The sequence below is a fragment of the Coregonus clupeaformis genome, chromosome 9, assembly GCF_020615455.1.
Source record: "Coregonus clupeaformis isolate EN_2021a chromosome 9, ASM2061545v1, whole genome shotgun sequence".
NCBI classification, from domain to species: domain Eukaryota; kingdom Metazoa; phylum Chordata; class Actinopteri; order Salmoniformes; family Salmonidae; genus Coregonus; species Coregonus clupeaformis.
This window is the reverse complement of record NC_059200.1, coordinates 3594854-3607272: the sequence shown is the minus strand read 5'-3', so window position 1 is coordinate 3607272 and position 12419 is coordinate 3594854.

Here is a 12419-nt window from a genome sequence, read left to right as displayed (position 1 = left end):
ACGGGCACCTGGGTGATAGTGGACCTTGGTTGGCCCACAGGCCGTAGGCAGGCCAAAGTCTCTCACCATCGAGCTGCCCACGATGATGGTGGTCATGATGGAATCCGATGGGGAAGGAAGAGGGGGAACAGAACGGGACTGGCATGGGCCCTCAGATTCTCAAAAAGTTATACAGCTGCACCATTGAAATCATCTTGACTGGCTGCATCACCACTTGGTATGGCAACTGCTTGGCATCCGACCACAAGGCGCTACAGAGGGTAGTGCGGACGGCCCAGTACACTCCTGGGGCAGAACTACCTGCCATCCAGGGAATGATGTCAGAGGAAGGCCCTAAAAATTGTTAAAGACTCCAGCCAGCCAAATCATAGACTGTTCTCTCTGCTACCGCACGGCAAGCCATACCGATGCACCAAGTCTGGAACCAACAAGTTCCTGAACAGCTTCTACCCCCAAGTGATAAGACTGCTAAATAGTTAGTTAAAGAGTGGCTGCCTTTAAAAAGCAACAAATCCCTTTGAAAACTGCCTGTTTCATTGATATGAGTGAGAAACAGTTATTCTAGCTGCTCAGCAGCTCTGACTGTTTACATAAGACAACACGTCGCACATTTTATTACTTGAGAAATACTGTACCAAACATCTTACTTAGATGTAAAATTGCACAACTAGGCCTCCTAAGTGGCACAGCGGTCTAAGGCACTGCAGCGCTGTGTCACAACCAGCCGTGACCTGGAGTCCCATAGGGTGGCACACAATTGTCCGGGTTAAGGGAGGGTTTGGTCTTCAGTTGAGCAGTGTTTCCTCTGACACATTGGTGCAGCTGGATGCTGGGTTAAGCGTGCGGGTGTTAAGGAGTGCGGTTTGGCTGCTCATGTTTCAGAGGACACATGACTCGACCTTCGCCTCTCCTGAGCCCGTTGGGGAGTTGCTGCGATGAGACAAGATCATAATTGAAAAAGGGTGTAAAATACAAAAAACACCCTCAGCAAAATTAATTACAGATTTCTTGAGTCATACTGGGAATTTTGAGGAAGTGAAATAGGTTTCCATGTCTCATGGGAGACAAATGTCATTAACCAAATACGGAATTGGTCAGGAAACACACCTCCAAGACAGAAATCGTATTTTTCTAACAGAAAAAAACGTGCCAATTGGCATGTTCAGCGGCTCTTTAAATAGTTAACCAAATAGCTACCCGGACTATCTGCATTGACCCCTTTTGCACAAACTTTTTTTTACTCATCACATACGCTGATGCTACTGTTTACTATGGGTCACTTTAGTTATAGGTGTACCTCAATGACCTCGTACCCCTGCGCATCGACTCGGTACCCCTTGTATATAGCCAAGTTATCGTTACTCATTGTGTATCTTCTGTATACCCCCGTGTTTTACTTTTCTATTATTTGTCCATTTCTTTCTGTCTGCATTTTTGGGAAGGGCCCCAAACCAAGCATTTCACTGTTAGTCCACACCTGTTGTTTACGTAGCATGTGACGAATAACATTTTATTTGAAATGTATCAAAACATTTAATTAATCTATTTCAAAATACATTCTGAAATACATGAAACAACATATTTTGAAAACTATATTCTCACCTGTATTTATCAATATGTATGGTATATATATTTTTTGTATGTACATTTTACACTTGTATTTGTAAACAACATGTTTACATTAAAACCTTTGGCAAATATAAGATACTTACCAAATCATATCTTAATGAAATGGCAATTTTCTTAACAATGAAGCTCTTCAGTATGTAACATTGCTTGTGTCAGCCTTATTAAGACTGCAGAACTGGCAGTGTTCAAGGTCATTCTTCTTTTAACAGAGTAAAACATCACACATGAACTGGCATGACACTTTCTCCCATGGGTGGCCCAAAGAGAGCTGCCTAAGGCCATGCTTCCAACAAGCCACACCTCCAGATCCTCTAATAGGCTGCTGCAGCTACAATATATTTTGTAAAAATGTATTTTTATTGTACTTGAAACATATCAAAAGCATACAAAAAGCACTAAAATGTATTTAAATGCATTTAAATGACTACAAAAATGACTTAATTAATTAAGCTGAAGAGAGGCACTTACTATAGTCATGAAAAAATATATAACCTTTTGAGATTGGAAAACTTGTTTTTTATTAAGTTAAACATGTGCTCTTTATGACAGAATGTTAAAATTAGGTGAAATCAAAACATAATAACAATTTAAATTATATCACTGCCAAAGTTATGGCTTGGTGGCCCAAAAATGTATCTGCATTGATCAATTCGTAAAGAGTAATTTAAGAATCCTCTGACGGGCCAAACTACGTTATATGTTGAATTAGGAACCACTTTGGCCACCCATATCCGTAATTGTCAGGCATTACATGCATTTGAGCAAAGCTGCAAATGTACATTACCAGTCAAAAATTTGGACACACCTACTCATTCAATGGTTTTTCTTTATTTGTACTATTTTCTACATTATAGAATAATAGTGAAGACATCAAAATGATGAAATATACAGAAGATAGCTCTATTTGATAAAAGACCAAGTCCATATTATGTCAAGAACAGCTCAAAAACAGCTCATCATTACTTTAAGACATGAAGGTCAGTCGATCTGGAAAATTTTAAGAACTTTGAAAGTTTCTTCAAGTGCAGTCACAGAGTTCATTAGAGTTACCAGCCTCATAAATTGCAGCCCAAATAAATGCTTCACAGAGTTCAAGTAACAGACACATTTCAACATCAACTGTTCAGAGGAGACTGTGTAAATCAGGCTTCATGGTGGAATTGCTGCAAAGAAACTACTACTAAAGGACAACAATAATAAGAAGAGACTTGTTTGGGCCAAGAAACATGAGCAATGGGCATTAGACTGGTGGAAATGTGTCCTTTGGTCTGGAGTCCAAATTTGAGATTTTTGGTTCCAACCGCCGTCTCTTTGTGAGACGCGGTGTGGGTGAACGGATGATCTCCGCATGTGTATTTCCCACCGTAAAGCATGGAGGAGGAGGTGTTATGGTGTGGGGGTGCTTTGCTGGTGACACTCCCTGTGATTTATTTAGAATTCAAGGCACACTTAACCAGCATGGCTACCACAGCATTCTGCAGCGATACGTCATCCCATCTGGTTTGGGCTTAGTGGGACTATCATTTGTTTTTCAACAGGACAATGACCCAACACACCTCCAGGCTGTGTAAGGGCTATTTGACCAAGAAGGAGCATGATGGAGTGCTGCATCAGATGACCTGGCCTCCACAATCCTCCGACCTCAACCCAATTGAGATGGTTTGGGATGAGTCGGACCTCAGAGTGAAGGAAAAGCAGCCAACAAGTGCTCAGCATATTTGGGAACTCCTTCAAGAATGTTGGAAAAGCATTCCAGGTGAAGCTGGTTGAGAGAATGCCAAGAGTGTGCAAAGCTGTCATCAAGGCAAAGGGTGGCTACTTTGAAGAATCTCAAATCTAAAATATATTTTGATTTGTTTAACACTTTTTGGTTACTACATGATTCTGTATGTGTTATTTCATAGTTTTGATGTCTTCACTATTATTCTACAATGTAGAAAATAGTAAAAATAAAGAAAAACTCTGGAATGAGTAGGTGTGTCCAAACTTTTGACCAGTACTGTATGTTCATGCACCTCTTGAATACATTTTAAGGCATCACATCCATTTTAGCAAAGATGCAAATGTCTGTACATGTATTTGAAAGTTAAATATATTGAAAAAAATAAATTGTATGGGAAGGCTTGGGAGTCAATTTTGTATTACCAAAACAGAGCGAAGAGGAGAGAAAGAGCAAGACGAAAAGAGAGGGAGCGAGGGAGTAAAGGATGAAAGAGGTATAGAAAGCTAAGTACTCTGGGAAAAGTACACAGCGGGCCATGTAATCACAGTGGATCTGAACAGAGGGCCTACAGAGAAGTCTGCACCCTGAGGAGACAAGTCAACAAACCCAGGGGGAAAATGGCTAACTAATTGACATTACTGAGCAGGGTTGAGGACACACACACACCCAAACACACACACACACACACACACACACACACACACAAGCTAGACTGGGTGTCAGTCTAGCTTATGTTCACCACATTTTCAATCTGTGCTGCTTCTCCTCTTAAGTTACATTCCATTTAGTTCCGCTCAGTTAATTGTCCCAGATTTCTGGCACGTATATGTTTTAACCAGCTGCTTACTTTGATCCACTTTATATAATCTGAATAATGGACTATTTCATCCCCTTCCTGACATGCAGTCACAAACTCTCCCGCTGTCAGAGGCCAAAGTAAGCTTGCCCAGAGTAGACCCACGATGATGGACGTTTGCTCAGGGCTCTGCCAATAGGCCTGGGATCAGTACTGACGATCAGCTAAGTGGAACAGTGTTGCCTCTGAAACTGACCACAAAGCAGTGGTGTGTGGGCAGGACGCCCTTGCGTTTCAGCACCATGTGTGATGTATACACTACCGGTCAAAAGTTTTAGAACACCTACTCATTCAAGGGTTTTTCTTTATTTGTACTATTTTCTACATTGTAACTACATCAAAACTATGAAATAACACATATGGAATCATGTAGTAACCAAAAAAGTGTTAAACAAATCAGAATATATTTTATATTTGAGTTTCTTCAAATAGCCACCCTTTGCCTTGATGACAGCTTTGCACACTCATGGCATTCTCTCAACCAGCTTCATGAGGTATTCACCTGGAATGCATTTCAATTAACAGGTGTCCTTGTTAAAAGTTAATTTCTGGAATTTCTTCCCTTCTTAATGCGTTTGAGAGCCAATCAGTTGTGTTGTGACAAGGTGGGTGGGGGTATACAGAAGATAGCTCTATTTGATAAAAGACAAAGTCCATATTATGTCAAGAACAGCTCAAATAAGCAAAGAAAACGACAGTCCATCATTACTTTAAGACATGAAGGTCAGTCAATCCGGAACATTTCAAGAACTTTGAAAGTTTCTTCAAGTGCAGTCGCAAAAACCATCAACCGTTATGATGAAACTGGCTCTCATGAGGACCGCAACAGGAATGGAAGTTACCTCTGCTGCAGAGGATACGTTCATTAGAGTTACCAGCCTCAGAAATTGCAGCCCAAATAAATGCTTCACAGAGTTCAAGTAACAGACAAATCTCAACTTCAACTGTTCAGAGGAGACTGTGTAAATCAGACCTTCATGGTGAAATTGCTGCAAAGAAACCACTACTAAAGGACACCAATAACAATAAGAGACTTACATGGGCCAAGAAACATGAGCAATGGACATTAGACAGGCGGATATTTGTGCTTTGGTCTGGAGTCCAAATTTGAGATTTTTGGTTCCAACCGCTGTGTCTTTGTGAGACGTGGTGTGGGTGAACGGATGATCTCCGCATGTGTATTTCCCACCGTAAAGCATGGAGGAGGAGGTGTTATGGCGTGGGGGTGCTTTGCTGGTGACCGTCTGTGATTTATTTAGAATTCAAGGCACACTTAACCAGCATGGCTACCACAGCATTCTGCAGTGATACGTCATCCCATCTGGTTTGGGCTTAATGGGACTATCATTTTCAACAGGATAATGACCCAACACACCAGGCTATGTAAGGGCTATTTTACCAAGGAGAGTGATGGGAATGCTGCATCAGATGACCTGGCCTCCACAATCCCCCGACCTCAACCAAATTGAGATGGTTTGGGATGAGTCGGACCGCAGAGTGAAGGAAAAGCAGCCAACAAGTGCTCAGCATGTGGGAACTCCTTCAAGACCTTTGGAAAAGCATTCCAGGTGAAGCTGGTTGAGAGAATGCCAAGAGTGTGCAAAGCTGTCATCAAGGCAAAGGGTGGCTATTTGAAGAATGTCAAATATAAAATATATTTTGATTTGTTTAACACTTTTTTGGTTACTACATGATTCCATATGTGTTATTTCATAGTTTTGATGTCTTCACTGTTATTCTACAATGTAGAAAATAGTAAAAATAAAGAAAAACCCTTGAATGAGTAGGTGTTCTAAAACTTTTGACCGGTAGTGTATATCCTGATGGTATTATAATGTAATATACAGCTGGACTGGCCCTTTAATGTTAAGACTGGCACAAGCCTACTACTCTCAGAAATCTGACAACCAACAGGAGTTGGGCTTAATCACAGATGTTCAACTGACTGCAGTTTTTTCCCTTACACGTTGCCATGTTCATATAAGACTTCATCGTGCTAACAACTTCATATTGCATGATAGGGATTTTACTGTCTGGAGTAGCTAATTGAATAGTAGGAAACATACTGTAACTGCCACTGGCTTGGTAGGAATCCTGTACACTGTTAAACAATAAGGGTGGTTTGCGGTTCTAAGAACCATTTTGAAGGCCATATATGAAGCGAGCGATTAATCCCCTTTTGGTTTAATATAGCACCATTTCTTCTAGCAGTGTACAGTACATAGTGCCAGGTGACGTACTGCCCAGACTAAGAGTGGGTTACCCTCATGAGTTCACTACATGCCCCAGTCAGTCAGAGTCCTCTCTGATCAGGTTATATGTGGCCACTTTCTCCAGTTCCCAAATGAATGGCTGAGGTGTAGAATTCAGACGTCCCCCCTCCTTACTGCAACTCAAGCGCATCACAGTAAATCAATCAACCGGCCCTCCAAATTTTTCAACTTGTGCTCCGTTTTCATAACATTTTGTAGAGTAAGAACAATTGAGGATTTTACGTGATTAGGGGGAGAAATTAAATATATATACATGCATATTTATTTCAATCTATCTTCCATTCCAACGTATGGGTAAGTTTGAGTGGTAGACAGATTTCCCTCCTACTTTAATTGCTTCCATATTTTTTTAAGTGGATGAGGTAACGCCATCTAGTTAGTAAAGATTGAGTAGGAATGGCAGTCCGTGAAGCCATTATGTGTGATTATGAGTGTTTGCAGTAGTGATTTCTACTGAGGATCTTGTGAATTGTCTGATTAGAGACACGCCCACTGGTAATGGGAGGTGATTCTTCTTTTTTTCCAGGAAAAAAATACACCTCTCTCAGTATAGATTTTTTTATTTGGTAACTTAATATTAATATCAATCATCTGATAATCAACTATAGAAGTACAGTATGTCTAGTGAAGGTGCTGAAATCACCCATTTTCTCTGACTCCCAAGCTTGCAGTAGAACGAAGTTGCCTTTTGGCACAGATCTAGGATCAGCTTACTGAGCCTACAGTGGTATGCGAAAGTATTCACCCCCCTTGGCATTTTTCCTATTTTGTTGCCTTACAACCTGGAATTAAAATAGATTTTTTGGGGGGGTTGTATCATTTGATTTACACAACATGCCTACCACTTTGAAGATGCAAAATACTTTTTTTGGGTGAAACAAACAAGAAATAAGACAAAAAAACTGAAAACTTGAGCGTGCATAACTATTCACCCCCCCAAAGTCAATACTTTGTAGAGCCACCTTTTGCAGCAACTACAGCTGCATGTCTCTTGGGGTATGTCTCTATAAGCTTGGCACATCTAGCTACTGGGATTTTTGCACATTCTTCAAGGCAAAACTGCTCCAGTTCCTTGAAGTTGGATGGGTTCCGCTGGTGTACAGCAATCTTTAAGTCATACCACAGATTCTCAATTGGATTGAGGTCTGGGCTTTGACTAGGCCATTCCAAGACATTTAAATGTTTCCCCTTAAACCACTCGAGTGTTGCTTTAGCAGTATGCTTACAGTCATTGTCCTGCTGGAAGGTGAACCTCCGTCCCAGTCTCAAATCTCTGCAAGACTGAAACAGGTTTCCCTCAAGAATTTCCCTGTATTTAGCGCCATCCATCATTCCTTCAATTCTGACCAGTTTCACAGTCCCTGCCGATGAAAAACATCCCCACAGCATGATGCTGCCACCACCATGCTTCACTGTGGGGATGGTGTTCTCGGGGTGATGAGAGGTGTTGGGTTTGCGCTAGACATAGCGTTTTCCTTGATGGCCAAAAAGCTCAATTTTAGTCTCATCTGACCAGAGTCCCTTCTTCCATATGTTTGGGGAGTCTCCCACATGCCTTTTGGCAAACACCAAATGTGTTTGCTTATTGTTTTCTTTAAGCAATGGCTTTTTTCTGGCCACTCTTCCGTAAAGCCAGCTCTGTGGAGTGTACGGTTTAAAGTGGTCCTATGGACAGATACTCCAATCTCTGCTGTGGAGCATTGCAGCTCCTTCAGGGTTATCTTTGGTTTCTTTGTTGCCTCTCTGATTAATGCCCTCCTTGCCTGGTCCGTGAGTTTTGGTGGGCGGCCCTCTCTTGGCAAGTTTGTTGTGGTGCCATATTCTTTCAATTTTTTAATAATGGATTTAATTGTGCTCCGTGGGATGTTCAAAGTTTCGGATATTTTTTAATAACCCAACCCTGATCTGTACTTCTCCACAACTCTGTCCCTGACCTGTTTGGAGAGCTCCTTGGTCTTTATGGTGCCGCTTACTTGGTGGTGCCCCTTGCTTAGTGGTGTTGCAGACTCTGGGGCCTTTCAGAACAGGTGTATATATACTGAGATCATGTGACACTTAGATTGCACACAGGTGGACTTTATTTAACTAATTATGTGACTTCTGAAGGTAATTGGTTGCACCAGATCTTATTTAGGGGCTTCATAGAAAATGAGGTGAATTCATATGCATGCACCACTTTTCCGTTATTTATTTTTTTCATTTCACTTCACCAATTTGGACTATTTTGTGTATGTCCATTACATGAAATCCAAATAAAAATCCATTTAAATTACAGGTTGTAATGCAACAAAATAGGAAAAACGCCAAGGGGGATGAATACTTTTGCAAGGCACTGTAGATTCTAACCTTAACCATTGGGAAGCAGAATTTGTTAAACTGACCCTAAATCAGTGTCTAGGAGCAACTCCCAATGGAACAGCTGTGTAGGCTACCTCTCCAGCTGATTTGAGAGTGACTACAGTTGTGACTGAGGGGATTTCTGCAAGGAGCAGCCCATCACTCCTACTGCCACTGACCCCATTCACAGGCCACAGGTCTGCTATATCATACCTGTGTCTGACGTGACTGTGATTTACTGGGCCGTATTAGAGTGCTGGAATGGGCTCAACCCCTGACCGTGTTGTTAAATCTACGCTTTGGCTAGGCCGAGGGGAATTGCTGCAATCCTGCCTACCTGCCTCTCTAAAAGGCTTCTCTCTCTTTGGCTCTGTCTCTCCCAAACTCTTGGCACACACACACGTAACTCTCTCCCGCTCTTTGCAGACCTGTTCCATCTCCTTTAGGCTAACTTCGGTCTCCCTGATATCATAACTCTTATGAACAGTGTATTGTAATGTCAGAGTTGTAATAGCTGTAAACATGGCTTGGTCGTTCTCCATTAACCTCTACGGGGGGGGGGGGTTACTAAGCTAACATATGGAATTGTTTTAAGATGGTCATACCATGGATCATTTAGCTATTTGATTTTAAATGTGGGTATCTTTATTTTTTATAAAAACATTATTTGATAAAATATTGAATTTGGCCTTTACTACTATAGCCTATAGAAACGCATTGAATAACACATTCATATAAATGGCAAAAAGATAGTCAAAAAATGTATTATAAGGATAAGGTTTTGAAGTGTCTGTCCTATATCTAGGAGATATAAGAAAGCTCAGGAAATATTTTAGTTCTTTGGCACACATACTTCCATTCAATTGTATGCGTTACCTTCAGACGAGTCCTGTCGTAGAGCACAAAACTACCTCCATACTTCCACTCATTTGTATGGGTTACCTTTGGACCATCGTGTTCACAGTGGGGTCATATTAGTTTGTAGCCCAAACGGTTTGGACGCTACAAATGTTTTTGTGAGAACACCGATTTTCGGGATGTCTCATGGTCTGACAAACACCACTGTAGCTCTGCCACCTTCCACCACAGATGCGGAAGGCCAACATAGGCGGATGCGGTGGATTGAGACACAGCCCATACAAAAAAATGCAAAGATATCTCTAGCTTAAACTGACAGATTTTGATGGGGATTTAAACAAATTATGTTACTTAGATTGACGCACGGGTGCGTCAATAGACACTTAAGGTCCATTAAAATGCCTTCAAGTGTTTGGAAATTAAACCTAAGTAAACTGGTTACGCTGGATGCACACCAAGCAGCTAGCACACACACTCTCATTACTCCATTCAGTGCCCTCACAATGGCCCAAGATTAAAATCTTGTTTGGGTCCAACCAAACACTGGCTCTGTCTACTCAAGGCAGATCTTTTAAGCTGCCCTAACAGAGAGGTGCCTATGATCGCACAGCAACCCCCTCTCTCGCTTTCTTTCTGAGTCTGAACACCGCAATGAATCGCCCAATGTAACAACATCGCACAGATACAAATGAAAGCCATTTGAACACTAGGGCCTCGATGACAAATGCGGTGCTCCATCTTAATTTGGCCCTATATGTTATTTTAGAGAGGGTCTGTCTTTGCTGAGGGGGGGGGGGGGAGTGGGGGGAATAAGGAGAGACTGGGGAGCGGATGGAACAGGCCAGGGGGCTTAAGGGGAGACTGTGAAATTAAATCAGGGGCCTCATTCTGAAGGGCTTCATTCTGAGCAAGGCTTTTTGTTTCCATACCCAGTCCTTGGCTGATTAGACCTGCCCAACCCTCTCCGCTCTGAGCTCCTAATAATACCCAGCTACTCAGCGCTCCCAGGGAGGCATGGAAGCCATTTTGGCTCGACCTCTCATTACAACAAGCAAATATTTCTCCCATTTTGGATCAACATCTCATTACAACAAGCAAATATTTTCCCACAAGTGGTCATGCCTTTTAACCCCCCATCTCTGTGTAACAAGTCTGGATGCTGCCTGACCTGAACCCCCCCACCCCCCAGCCATTCTAGCACCCCTCCCCCTTCTCTATCTGTCCCTCTCATGCCCCCATCATGGCCTGCACGTTTCCTGCCTGTTCTAAATAGCACGTCCTAATATTTACTTCTCTTTTCAAGCCCAGGCAGAGTAGGAGCTGGCCTGGTGCAGTCAGTCTGTTGAGGGGAGAAATTGATGCTCTCATTAATTCTGTTGCTGGAAACAAACATTTGTCCTTTCAGGGCCTGTGTGACTTTGCTGAGGGGGAGGGAGGGAGGTAGGGGAGGAGGAGGGAGATTGGGGGGAGCTGTGGATTGACAGCGGCAGGCTCATTGGCCAGGTTCTTGTTTGTGTGATTGAGCACCCTCAGCTCAGCTCTCTGTTCTTATGAAGAGAGAGAGCGCCAGGGACTGTTGCACAAAATGCCAACGGTGGGACTAACCTTAATACTGTGCATATGTGTGTATGTTTATATACTAGTAATATATACTGATATGTCTGTGTGGTAGTCATCTAAATCAATTGAATATGATTCTCACACCAACTCCAGCCACTGACCCAGTTTGTGTGTGTGGCATTGGGTAACACACTAGCTTTGTTTAAAGACAGTCAATGATTAAAGAAAACTCTAGTCTTCAAAAGGCTGGTTTCAGTCAGCTGTCAGCTGCAGCCAAGGCTGTGTGACTGTATCCAATAGACATTAAATAAACACAGGCAATACAAAATACATCTGCTGTGTTCAATAGGTCAGAGAAGACTGATCGATGGTAGTACAGCAGAAGGCAACTCTACAGAGGCTGTTGAATTGGATTGGATTTTATATCGGTAAAAATAATACATACATCAACAAGACTTGTATTTGAACCCAGAGGATAGCACATAAAACACATTTCCAAAGTGGTCGTCGGTGGTAGAGCAGCATTGTCACGCCCTGGCTCCGGGGACTCTAGTATGTTGAGCCAGGGTGTGAGTTTTCATGTGTTTATGTTCTAGTTGTTGTAGATCTATGTTGGCCAGGGTGGCTCCCAATCAGAGACGGCTGTAGCTCGTTGTCTCTGATTGGGAGTCATACTTAGGTAGCCGTTAGGCATTCATTATTTGTGGTTTCTTGTTCTTATTTGGTTTGTGTTCAACCGTAGACATCACGTTATCGTCTGTTGTTTTGATCGTGTGATCATTCGCTAAATAAATATATTCACCTTCAACGCTGCGCATTGGTCCTCCTCCTTAGACGATCGTGACAGAAGAAACCACCAGAACTGGACCAAGCAGCCTAGTGAGGAGCAGAGTGGGTGGACTTGGGAACAGTGGAGGAAGAGCTTCGACTGGGTCAAGCCGAATGAGGAGCTGAATGGCGGAGATTGGAAGCAGAAGAGCGAGAGTTGGGCGAGAATTATAGAGGCCTGGCCCACGGGGAAGAGAGACTCCCACAAATTTTTTAGGGGGGGGCTCACGACGTCGGACCAGCAGGAGGCCGCGATAGAGCGGCCCAGCGGGTTGCCAGAGGAGGCCGCCAGGTTACGGGGGCCACTGGTCGAAGAGGGGATGGAGGATGTAGAGGCACGGCGAGAGGTACTGGC